The 13,281-nt window shown below is 36.9% G+C and overlaps 1 protein-coding gene across 5 annotated transcripts in view; it reads right to left on the bottom strand.

The window, feature by feature from the left end:
• Window positions 1-13,281, bottom strand: part of LOC110353632 (SRY-box transcription factor 2) — a 269,422-nt gene that overhangs the window by 221,922 nt on the left and 34,219 nt on the right. The window lies entirely within an intron of this gene.

Genomic DNA, 13,281 nt, shown 5'->3' with positions numbered 1-13,281 from the left:
GCAAAACATTTTCACATGAAGAATTTAAGTTATAATATCATAAACCACATGATAATAAAAATCACTGTTAAATATCACTTTATATGAAACAAGTGAACATGTGAACTAATACTGTTAGAGTTCTGAAACTGCATTCACTCCGCATCCCTTTAACCATAGACATAGCAAATGCAATATACAGTTCTTCATGACTTCAGAAGCTAGGAAGTTATTTCACATTTTGCCCATTTTTAATAAATTTGTTTTTTTTGTTTGTTTTTGTCAGCCTAAAGCTACTAGGATATCAGATCCTGAAAGGTTTTCTAACTTTACCCAGAAGACATGATTAAACATGTTACGCTGTACCATTACTTAAAGTGCTGAAAGTAATGCATTTGTGCTACAAACTGCTAAGAACCATATTTCTACTAAAACCACTTTTTAATAAAAGCCTATATCTTCTTTTAGTGTGAATGTTACTTATAGAGCAAAATGTGTATCTTATAAACATAAAAAAATTAAAAAGCATCAGGTACATCACCCAAATGATACCATTGGAGGCATAGCTACCAGGGAAGTAGCACTATCACTCACCGACTGAGGCAGGGCTTTCCTCCCCACTGCTGCTCCCTGGGCAGAGCAGCCCTCACCCCATGGGTGATGCTGGGAGTGGGCAGCATGAGCAGTCTCTGCTCCAGCTCCTGAGGCTCATAACTTGGTTTGGCAATACCACACAGCTTGTTCACCATCCCCCTTCACAGAAGAGCCTTAGTGAGTTTAGCTAAATTCTTCCCAGACGAGGTATGACAATCACTGCTGGATGAACAGCGCTCAGCTGATACCTGGCTCTCAGATGCAGTTCACCTGTGCAGCCAGGTGCTGCAGACAGGCATGTTTTTCTCCCTTTCATGTAACAGCTGTAAACCCTTCATTGATATGTTCAAAAAAAAAAAAAAAAAAAAAGGCAGGTAAGTTTTCCTTTAACAATTCATTTGTATTTTTGTGCATTTTTGATGTGACTATACTTTGTGTAATTATATCAAGGACAACTTCAACTCTGTCTATGCTGTTATTAGAGTTCAGATTCCCCAGTAGGACTTGAAAACTTATTAAAATACAACCCAGCATATAAAGAAAAGCTGTAATCATTCTTAGTAAGAATTTGGTCCATCGTAGAATCAGTTAGATTGAAAAACACCTGCAAGACATCAAGTCTGACCCATGACTAAATCACATCCCTTAGTGCTATGTCCACATGTCTCCAACCTCCAGCAATGGGTTCTTCCCTGGGCAGCCCACCCCAATGCATGGGCACCCCTTCCATGAAGCAATTCTTCCTAACATCCAGTCTAAGCCCTCCTGGCACAACTTGAGACCATTGCCTCGCATCCTATCACTTCTCACCTAAGAAAAGAGACCGACACCCTCCTTGCTGCAGCCTCCTTCCAGGTAGTTGTAGAGAGCCATGAGGCCTCCCCTCAGCCTCCTTTTCTCAAAGCTAAACAGAGCCGGTTCCCTCAATCACTACTTATAACTGTTGTTTTCTAGTCCTTTCACCAGCCTTGTTGTTCTTTTCTGCAACAAGCCCGAGCAACTCAATGTCATTCTTGTAGCAAGAGGTCCAAAACTGAACACCCAGCACAGCAGCATCCAAAAGGAAAATCAGTTGCCTAGTTATTGATCATATTTAAATGACATATTAAACATCCTTCAGGAAATCTGTAAATCAAGGTAGAAAAATTCATATTCTATGCTATATATAAGTGGAAAGTCAAAATATGCATATAAATATAGAAAATAACTCCTCAGAAAAACTGAACAAATTGCTTTTACCTGTGTCACTCTCCCACCTTTCTACCCCTCAAAATGTTATGCGGAAAAATGTTTTTGACATAAACCTAAAAACACATTTATTCTGTCCATCAAAAAGAAGTCAATTTTGGAGATGTTTGTTGCACTCAGAAATTCTTAAAGCTTATTTAAAGCTGCATTTTAAAAGCAACTCCTAATTACCCTGTGCATACTGGATTATTAAATGAGGGCTGCAAGATTAATAGTTTACATTAAATCAAGGAAAACACCTAGATTGAACAATATTATATTAGTAGAGAAGGTATCAATAATTTAATCAATTAATCCAGAACACCAAAGGCAGATATCCTCAATATTAAAATATATCCAACTTTAAACTCTCCGCTTTGAGGGCAGCTCATTTTGAGCAGTCTCACTGAAAGCACTGTATAGTACATCACCTCAGGAATTAGTATTGAGACATAACATAGTTTTTCCTCTTTCAGGCAGATGAAACCTTGCACAACTTACCATACTCAAAACTCTATTATTAAGTAGCTACCTACATTCAGATTCCTTCTTCTACAATAATAATAACAGATTCTGAAGGCCACTTCTTGTCTACACTGGCAGAATCAACTTACTCTTTCACTCACTTCAAAAGAAATAGCAAAATAATTAAACTGTGTTTATATGCATAGTAGTTTTTAAAATAACACTACAAATCTAGATGCCAGACAGTGAAGAATGAAAGCTTTTAATGTTTTAGATATCTTCCAGACAATAGTGTTGTTTTGCCGTAACGTATTCAGCTCCATTTGAGCCTCACACAGGTAACCAATATATACTAAAGAGTTTTAACAAAATCAATACCTGTGTATTACAAGGAGATTAAAACAGAGTGAAGTACACCACCTCCCCCAAAATATTCTTAACTTTACATAAGCTGTGATAAATGTATAGTTTTAATTTTACATTTGCCAACAGTGACACCTGCTGGAAAGGAGTGTGCTCATATTTTCTGTATTTTCAGACTCGTGCCCTAATATGACAGCTTACTTTATGGCGTGATGCAATCCAGGTTGCACATACACACGCAGTGGAGATCATAAAGTTAAATCTTTATGTATCAAAGGTTGGATTTTTCTGAGGAGCAGGGGCACGCAATCCCTCCCCACACACTTTTTATTATTATTATTATTATTATTATTATTATTTTAAAGAAATGTTTGGTGCTTCAAATAAAAGCAAAACCAAAGAATCTTATGTAAAAATATTAGAGTATTAAATCAATAGGCCTTGAGAATTGCAGTGAAACTGGGACTGCAAAGATCTCTTAGCTCTTACTTATATTCCAAGTCACTCAAAATCTCATTCTAAAATTTTGGACATGAGACTGATGCAAAGTTCCACAATTCAACATTGTTATTTTGCTCAACCACATGCTTGTAAAAAGCCATATTAGCAAGAGTGTTTTGACTTCTAATAGTTGGAGACAACTGTGTAAACATTGCTACATTCTTTAAATAATGTTCTTTATATTATGCATTTTTGCACCAGCATTCATCCACTGAAGTAGTTATGGTGTACTATCTTCTTTCATACTGTTTTTAAGACAGAGTTCCATGCTATGTATGGATCTTATGCAAATGCTCTTTGATTTCAAATGAGACTTTGCATACTAAGGAGTCTATTTTCCCATCAATGCAGAAGAGATTTACGCACATAAGTCCCATTACCATTAATGGGACTCACCCACGTAAATCCCCTGCACATTGATAGACCCTTAGGATTTACATTGAAATGGGTCCTTTAGAGCCATTACAATGTCAACCTTTTGCCAGGATTTTGCGTATTAACAATACTAAGCAATACGTGGAAATCTTAATGGGCAAAATCCTAGCAAAAGGCACAACACAGAATGATATGAACAGAGAAAAAAAATATCTATTTAAATATGATCTCTAATTACTCATTACGTGTCCACATTCCTATTGTTTTCCAGCATTATTTTCCCTATTAAAAATTCTACCCTCTATTTTACATGACTATCCTCTTTCCTTAAGAAGCATTACTCAAAAATCTGCTCCAAAGCATCTTCAAAAAATTTAGTTTTCATTTTCCAGCTGAACAACTTTCCTCCTATTAAATTCCCTTTTAGCTGGTTACAATCTCATAACATAAAAGAAAAAAGTTTAATTGATAAGCCTACATTACAAATGCAGTAGTATAAAACTAATAGTATAATTGCATAAAGTGGGGAAACTAAGTTGATTATGAGAAAAGTAGGAGTAGAAAAGTAGAACATTCATCTGTAAGCAGTGAAGCATAACTTCAGAAACTTGCCGCTTCTGTACAATTACTCTGCTCCCCACAATGATAGACAAGGCAAGATCACCTAACATTCCACATTTAAAAAAAAAAAAAAGGAAAGAAAGAAAAAGAAAGAAAAAAGAAAAGCAACAGTTATCAAGTATGTTAGCAGAAATGCTTGCAATAGATATATCTTCCATACACAGAAAGACTGTTCAGTTCCTAGCTGCTAATTTGGTACCTAGCTTTCCATACATTCACAAGTGCTTTAGTGCTTAAACAAAAACTTGAAACTAAAATATTTCTTCAGAATTTGGTCTACCAGTAACTTAAGTGCTTGACAACCTAGCCTGGATAGGACTTGCTTGGCCCTTTGCCACTGTGAAATGACCAAGAAGCAGTATACTTCAACAAGCATAAATACCCCACTTGAAAAAATAAAAATTTTGCATTTTATTTTTTACTGTTAATTCCTAAAGTTCTGTATACTTACTTACAGAGTTAGAATACAAAACTAACACTTTCCCTTTCAGCACTCAGCAGTCACTAAAAGCACCACATTGCTGAGTGACTGACGCCTGTACGAACAGCCCCCAGGTGCAACCACCAAAGAGAACGAAGCTTCATCACTTAAATCCTGAAATATTCTTTCCTCTAGAGCACTGAACAGCAACTCCTACCTACAGTTATGGAAACTTAACATCCAGATAGCAGGCACCTGCTGTGGTAGGAAATGTATAGTCCCATTAAAAAGAAAAAGAAAAGAGAGAAGTGGTACTACTGACAGTAGCAATTTTACACGAAGAAAGCAAACAAAATTCTTGTTTTACAAGCAGGAATGTACAGGTCAAGAATTGCACTCTGGGGGACCAACAGCAGTTCTAGCACACGCTATCAGCCACTGCTCCCTGATACTACTGGATACATCACTGCTGTAAAGAAATAAATATTGAAAAGGCTCCTGCCATTCTTTCACAAAGAAAATTGTTTTACACTACAGATTGAGGACTCGTCTTCATTATTATAACACAGGGGGGGAAAAAAGACATCAAAATACCAGAGAAGTAACCATGGCGATTCTTGATCTCACATACACAACAGACTATCAGCACTGTATGTGACCTTCTGCTCCCCAGATGATGTAAGACTCCACTGACTTCGGCATCAGTACTGTGTCATGATCCTACAGGATCAGGCTCTTAGGACCAAACCCCCAAAGTTAATTATGTAATTAAGAGTCTAGAAAGTAAATACTTCAGAGAATCTGGGTCTTAGCAAACAATACAAAACGAAAATATTAGTAAAAAGAACAAACACAAAACCACACCATAGCCAGGTAGTGTGGTTCAGATCAACAGAAGGACTAAGTCTGACAGACTGATTGCAAAAATTTAATTGCCAGACAGCTAAATTCTATGGAAAATTTGCCAGCCAGCAAGTATGGGAAATCACCCTTTATTCCTCACAAACAGAATGAGTGCAAAACAAAGCTCTCTTAATCTACAGTACACCTAAGTGTACTGTAAAAGCCTGCCTAAGTACCCTTATGGCTAAGCCTCAAATACTCCAGTCCGGTAGCACATTCAGAGGATGCCTAACACACCTATGAGACGGTCACTCTGTGATGCAGCTGAGAACGCTGTCTTCTTTCATTTAAAGGGAAAACACAAGATGGTGCTAGAGGTGGCAATGCTCCTTTTTACATGGTATCTCAGCCACTAGAGTGCTGTCCCTTTTTTGTAGAAGTAAAGTTATCCTTTGTTTACACTAATATAATATCCCAGATGAAGGGCCCATAATCACCAGGTAACACGCTAGCCGGCAGTACGTGTTCATCATCATTCAGAGAAGGGGACCATATTTCCACAAGAAAGAGAAAGCCCTCACTTGGGAGAGAGCAGATCAGGTCCCAAAGCTCACATGAGAGTTCACTCACTGAGAGCAGTTGAGAATTAGACCTCGGGGAATTAACCAGGGGGAAAACAGTTACGCACATGCATTAATTTGCAAGTTCTGCTGTATACTAACAGGGACAGGGCAAAACTGATCTCTAGGACATTATTCAGGTTTTCTACATTGCATCTAGACAACAACAACTAAAAACAATTAAAAAAATATCCAGGTTATAACGGGTTATTCTTGCTTTTGCTGAGCAGCTGTACTTCTGTAAGAGGAGCACACATTTAACATTGCCCAGCTATCCTGATTTAACTGAGAGCCACCATGCTCCTACCAGAGGCACGCACTTGCAGGCTATTCTTGTTTTGGAGTTCAAAAAGCATTGTAAATCCCGCACTCTGCATTTGCAATTAACATATGAGAAGAATTTGGGAGAGTCAGCAAACCAGGTCCAAGTGGTCAAAATTAGATTACAATTGTCATCACTCAAGATATGATCCCCTATGATCAGCTGTCAGTGAACCTTCTTCTGTACTCATCTTCATCTGTCTTTAATGACAGCTTACCAGCGTAATATCTGTATCTCTCCTTTTTGTTGTTCTGTGTGTTTTTTTTTTTTATTTATTATATTTTTATCACAAAGCAATCCTGGTGTTGTGATACAGCTGCTCTATCTAGTTCCTGCTCTGTCCTAAAGTATAATGCCTAACTAGAAGCTTTTGACTCTCTCATTTTGTAGCCCATACTTCTATAGCTATAGATTGTAAACAAGTACTCAAAAAATTCCACTTCTTTTACAAATTCCATACCTCAGTATTGCACAGTGAACTGCTGTGACTTACGCGTCACCTCAGTTTTACTAGTCAAAATACATTTCCTTTTTTTTTTCTTCCCAGAAACAATAAAAGAATAAAAATCCATATAACTAATACTAAAGTTATGACACTGACAGAAGCTAGGAAAATTCAGAGTTAAGGCTGACACTAACCTTTACTCACACCGCCGGGTTAAGAAGAGACAATGGGTGTCTACATGTTGGAATTCCCAGGCTTTGTTAAATATGTATCATAACCTTCACGTTAATTAAGAGAATGCCTATCTCCTCTTTTATCAAAAAATAAATAAATAATTTAATGTTCGTATTCCTTAAAACAATTGAAAAAATATAGGAATTAAAAAACAAGCGATAGATTCTTCTGTAAAATTCAGACATACTTTCACATGCATACGTACTTCTTAATAACACAGCAGACCTGATTTGGCACTGCAGAAAACCCAGGCTTGTGATTCCCTGAGTAAAACCTGCTTTTAATGTCCAATGGCCCCACAATAAAATGGGAAGGTATGGTGTTGCATGTATAGGTATAAGTAATGAGATGGCCTGATATGACAGCCTAGGAAACCAGGGAGTAACCAGAATATCCAGGACACAATGCATAGATGTGGAAGAGAATTTTCTAGTATATCATAAATCATCCCCTTCACAAGAAAACCAGCACAAAAAGCAAATATTTTTGTATCTACAGTAATTATGTGTATATATATATAATACGCATAACAAACCATAAGTTTGGAATCCATCAATGCATTTTACTGCATTAATATCTCCCAACTTTTACACAATATCCATTTGAAATTACTATGTCTAGTTCTTTATTTTAATGGTATGATGTGACAGATCTTAAGGAATCAGTTCCAACCCAGTAACTCCTACTTTCACTCCCACCCAAACATTCAATCTGTGTATTGCAGCTGCTTTTCATAATTTCTTTTTCATTTATCTTTAATAGGCTAAATTTACAAGGCAAGTTCCTGAAAGCAAGCCAAAAAGACGTTGCTTATTCTGTTTTAAATCAAATACATTTTGACTTCACTTTCTGCTACAAATCAATCCAGAGTTTACGCTGGCTCGACAGTTTTCTTCACCCACTTTTACATGCTACCAACTCCCTTGTACATCTCTTGGGCTATGGTTTTCCAGTGAATAGAATATATATATATTTGATGGAAAAAGACTCAAAAGAGAGTGGATTTCTGGTGGTTCTAAGCTTAAGAACATCACAAAATGCATACCAGACTAAAATGAGATCTCAGCTTCTTGTCCCACATATTTCATGGGAAAAGTTTCCACTGAGGACAGTTCCTGTCTGTTGTATTTGAGAGAATGTTGGAATACCGGGAAAACCAAAACATTTTCTATATGTTATGCAGTCAGTAATTGGATACCTGTTCTACTAAATAATTTCCAAATCTTGCTGCCTACCTGCTTGATACTCCTAATCAACTTGCACCATTACCCACATGCACAAGAAAGCTCACTATCTGTTTGACCTGACAGACACCAGAAGGGTTCCATTGCAAAGCTTCAAGGAAAGAAGCCTCAGAGATGGTCCAGCAAATGAGACAGAAGGTGTTAGAACACAGTAACAGGCAGACTAGCGTTCTTAGAAGGAGTCACTCACCTAAGATGTAAGGGAACCTTTTTGTACAAGGATATTTACGTTTTCTGTATGTGTAGATCATTGAAATTCCACTACTTACATGTTTTTAACTCAAAATGATGACATCATGCTCTAACAGATTTATCAGTCCTGGAATCACGATGGAACTTAGTCTAGTATTTGTAGTTGATTTTTTTTTTTTTTAATAAAACCAATGATGAGATTTCCTAATAAGCATCCCAATAACCACAAAACAGGCAGAGATCTTAATCACTTCACACAGCAAGCATTAATCTTAGAAGTGGCTCCATATTTCAAGAGCTCTTCACAAAGTTATACCACCTCCCACAGAATTCAAAATTATTTTACTAACAGTACTAGATTAAGCTCATGGAACTGCAAGGTACCTAGGTCAGGAAAACAGTATGTCATAATAAACACATTTTCACAGCACATGAAAGGCTTGCATAGTTATGATAAAAAGCCTTTATTTTGATATTATCCATAAAACTATCCTTTCTTAATCTTCTAATTTGGAAAAGTATAGCATTAATGCTAAATATGAACTCTGAAAGCTGCCAGTCAGACTTTCCTCCACCCCAGTACAAGGTGTTTTATTATTTTTTTTTAATACACATGTATGGCGCTAGCATAAAAAGAACCCTCTACTTTCTCAGATAAGAAGGCATAGATGAACCTAGAATCTTCAGCCAAGAACTGAGTCCTTACTGCATAAATAAAGGTATGGCAAAGTCACCAATCCATGCCCTAGAAAATTCTCAGATCTACAAAATAGCAGAGAAAGAGAAGAGAGCGGGAAAAGGAGATAACAAAACAGTTACAAAAAAGAATCTAGGAGACATATCATTGGTACATCAAAACCTTCTTTGGTCCCAAATAAAAGGTCAAGGTAACATTCCTACAAATCACTAACTTAGAACTTTGATGATTTCAGTTAAAGTTCTACCTGCCAATACTTATGAACACTTATTTGTCCATTGCAAACAGGAACCTAAGATTCATTAATGTACATAAAGTTGTAAATGTAATACACATGGCATTCTATAATTTCAAACTAGGTTGTTTTTTTTTTTTTTTCTTGTCTATAAAAGCTTATCCTTCACAGAAACACAGAGACATGACTTTATGCTACCGGAGTGTTTGCTTTCCCTTTGCTTTAACAGATTTTTTTGTATGTGTGTTTGTCTTGGGGTCCAAAAATACAGTTGATATAATTAGCTGAAACTATATGAATTCACTTGTCAGTAGAATTCAGCAATAGCTATCCCAAACATTAATGCAGCATTTCAGCTGTACCTTGGAGCAGTATTTTAAGCAGAAGAGCTCCTTTCTGTTGTGCACATTTAAGGAGTCTGCTAACCCAAAACACTACTGGAGCTTCTGCAAGCTTCTATCTCTCCAACAGATTTCACCTGCTGCCTCTCTAGGCAACTAGCTCCTGTACACACTGCTAAGGAACTATAGCTACAAGACTTTTAAGTCACATAAAAAGCATGAGGTTTTGGCCAGAAACAGATATTACAGTCTACCACAGACTGTCGCTGTGACAGCAAGAGTATGACCTAATAAAGCAACATCCCTTGGGATATTTCAGCACATAACTCACTCCAACCCCAAATTAACCATTATTCAGGATGGCTCATTTAAATTGCTGCCTTTCAAGACAATAAAAATAGTCCGCATTTGAAGATGTTTGTTCATAAAGCTTCAAAAACCGGATCCTGGACGGCTCAGAAGACAGCATGGGCAGGTGTGCCACTGTGGCTTGTCTGCATGTCGTGGCACAAGTAATGAGACTGCTGTGCTCTGTACAGCCCAGTGAGTGGAGTACTCGCTGGAGGAATGAAGAATAAATGGGCATCTAACAAAGCATACAGGGCTGTGGTACAGGCTGCTCTAAATATTCCACCTGTACCAGACTGCAACAAAACTACTTCAAAAAATTTAAGTAAAATGGAAGGCATGCCCTATAGATGGGATCAGAAATACCACAACAAGGGCATCCCTTGGTGTTAATTACAAATGCACGTCAAGCCTTTATACACATATGTAATGAATGCACAGCTTCCACTTCTTGATTCAGTTTGAAGCTGTATGCAAACAAAGAGCCTTGCAGCAAACAGTACTTTTACCTTTGAACCCTATTATGGGTCAAGACTTTTCACAGAGTGGTTACTAGACCCCTCCTTTCTCCTGAAGTTTTGCCCTTACTCACCAGCTTTAGAACAAATTGCTGGAAGAGGATAGAGCCAGCTAATTTCATGTTGCTAGTGGTATGTTATTATGAACACAGTCTCTGAAGAAGTTGAAGCACCAAATACACCTTTGAGTGTCTCTGAAGTCTGCTCTATTAAACAGAGAAATGAAAAAGATGAAAATGAAAAAAAAATGAAAAGATTGCAACTTATAGTTCCCAGCTGTGCCACGGATTTTATGGTCTCCAAATACATAAAATAAACAGGTAAATACAAACAAACTATTTAAAGGAATAAAATGAAGTCTTCTTTATCCCAAGCAACTACAAATATAGTATTGGACCCACCCATCCAACCCCCAGCTCCCCTTGGCAGTGGCAAAATATTCTACAACATCTTTCTGTATTACCTTGTATGCAAAGCAAAAAGTTTGTCATCCACAGAGAAAATCACTTACTCTTTCCTTATGACTAAGTGGAAAGTCCAAGCGCTCAAAATTACAAAGAGATTTTCTGAGATATTTTGCGGATGTTCTAAGAATCCACAGTGAATAAACTGTTTAAAAATACTCTTTATCATACAGTTGATGCTGAACAGCAAATTTAATTTGCATTATAGGGCTGACTCCACCAAACTCACAATGGATGGTGCACCAGAAATGCAACTCTTACAACAGTTCTAAGTGCCCACAACAATACTCTAAATGACACAATAATAATTACAGTACTTTAATGCATTGGTATTGTTGTCCCATTGACAACTACGATGCTCATTAAAAGCCGTATCTGAAGCTTGAAGAACTTTGGAATCATCCTGAAACATTTGGGGATGGACTTTACCAATCAAGAGAGAACTGTGAAGGTTTACTCCACTTTTCAAATTAAGACCAACAGTACTACAACACCCTCAACCTGGATGAGCGGAAAACGTAACTGGAAGGAAAAGTTTTCCTTACAGGCAATGCAGAACCCTATAGGGCACATGAGGCTGAGGAATTAACAACTTCCTTTGTTCCCCATCTCTTACTGTTTCAGACATTTAAAAAATAAATGCCGCTGAATATCCATTGAACATTTTTCCCTATCCAAATCTACCTCAGTCTGATTAAACACCTGAATAATCTAATTAAACAACTTAATCTCAGGCACTAGAATTATCTACTTATATTCAACAGTGGATTCAGCAGATGCAACAACTCACTCCTATTGCTAACCTGTCATAGTGTGCATTTCCTTGTTCTGTTTGTGCTGTACTGGATTATCTTCTCAGTTGGGGGAGTGCTTTTAAACTTATTTGATATACCTTCAGTTCCCCATTTTATCATTTTGTTACTGTAAACTCATCTCAGATATTCAAATCAGACTATATTATTAATTACGCATACAAGTTAAGTACATAATTATATACATTCTCAAAAAAAAAGTAGTCACCATGTGTTGCTATGAGTCTTTCCTGCAACAAAGCCTTCTCAACAGGTGATTGAAATGATAGAGCACGTTTACTAAAAAAGTACTGTAATTCATTATGCTAATTCTTCACAACACACAATGTACTTGAGCTTGACAGGTTCAAGCACAAGGCTTGTCAACTTGAAATCAGGAGGCACTTAGCAGCCTATAAGGTCCAACTCATGTTAAAAACCTTAGTGGTTTACCAAAATTTTGCCACAAATGGAATATTGTCAGAGTGCAACTCAGCCCAGAGAAGAGTTTAGAAAACACCCATAAAAACACATAAATAGAAGGGAACAAATCTGAACTCCCTAATAACTGTCATCCTGATTCAAGTCATCTGTTCTGCTTCTGAGATTGGATCCTTAAAGAAATGCAAAAAATATTCACAAAAAGGAAAAGATCACAAAGAAATTAAAGTCTGTGTTCTCTGCATGTCCCATGTAATCATTAGTATTTATTTATATTGAAACAGGTTTCAAAGTTTTGAAGCAAAGTGTGCTTCACTGCACACTTTTAGTTTTCAAGCTACACTGTGCTTCAAAAAGCACGTAGTATGACCACCAACTTTGATTCCATGATAAGACCATGAGGGATACTCTCTTGCACTCTGTTATTGTAGCATTTGTTAAATAGCCATTTAAAACTGTTTAAAAAGGTTTGACAGTCTTTAATGAAAAATGTAAGTTAAAGAAGGTATGCAGTAGGAAGGATGTAAAACTAAAAAAATAAAGATTGTTTAATATTAAGCAAGGCAAAGTGAGGCAGGTGGAAGACAATCATTTAACTAAAACAAACAATATATAATACCAGCTTGCAAGCCTGTGAAAGCAATGTTATGTAAACAACACGATTCAGAGGAATTCAGCTAGTTGTATCTTTGTTTTTACATGCTCAGCACTAGGAAAGTTTCCCATTAATGCACTCTCTGATCTGCTGAGATATCAAAGAGCAAAGCTACTAACTTCACAGATCTCTTCTTCTGTTCCACATATATGAAAAATGGCAGACAAAATATGCAACAGTGAGTTTCAGAAAGTTTGGGGGAAGAATTATCCATGTTTGCTGTTTTAAAAGTCAGTCATTAGGAGGCAGCAAATGGCTCAAAACCATGACAGAAACAAATCCTGTAGGAAATTGAAAGTGAATAGGATACTAAGAACTAGAAGTAGAAATAAATTCAAATGCAAA

The sequence above is a fragment of the Anas platyrhynchos genome, chromosome 9, assembly GCF_047663525.1.
Source record: "Anas platyrhynchos isolate ZD024472 breed Pekin duck chromosome 9, IASCAAS_PekinDuck_T2T, whole genome shotgun sequence".
In the NCBI taxonomy this organism is placed as follows: Eukaryota; Metazoa; Chordata; class Aves; order Anseriformes; family Anatidae; genus Anas; species Anas platyrhynchos.
Note: the sequence above shows the minus strand (reverse complement) of the source record. Positions and strands in the feature narration are given on the sequence as shown.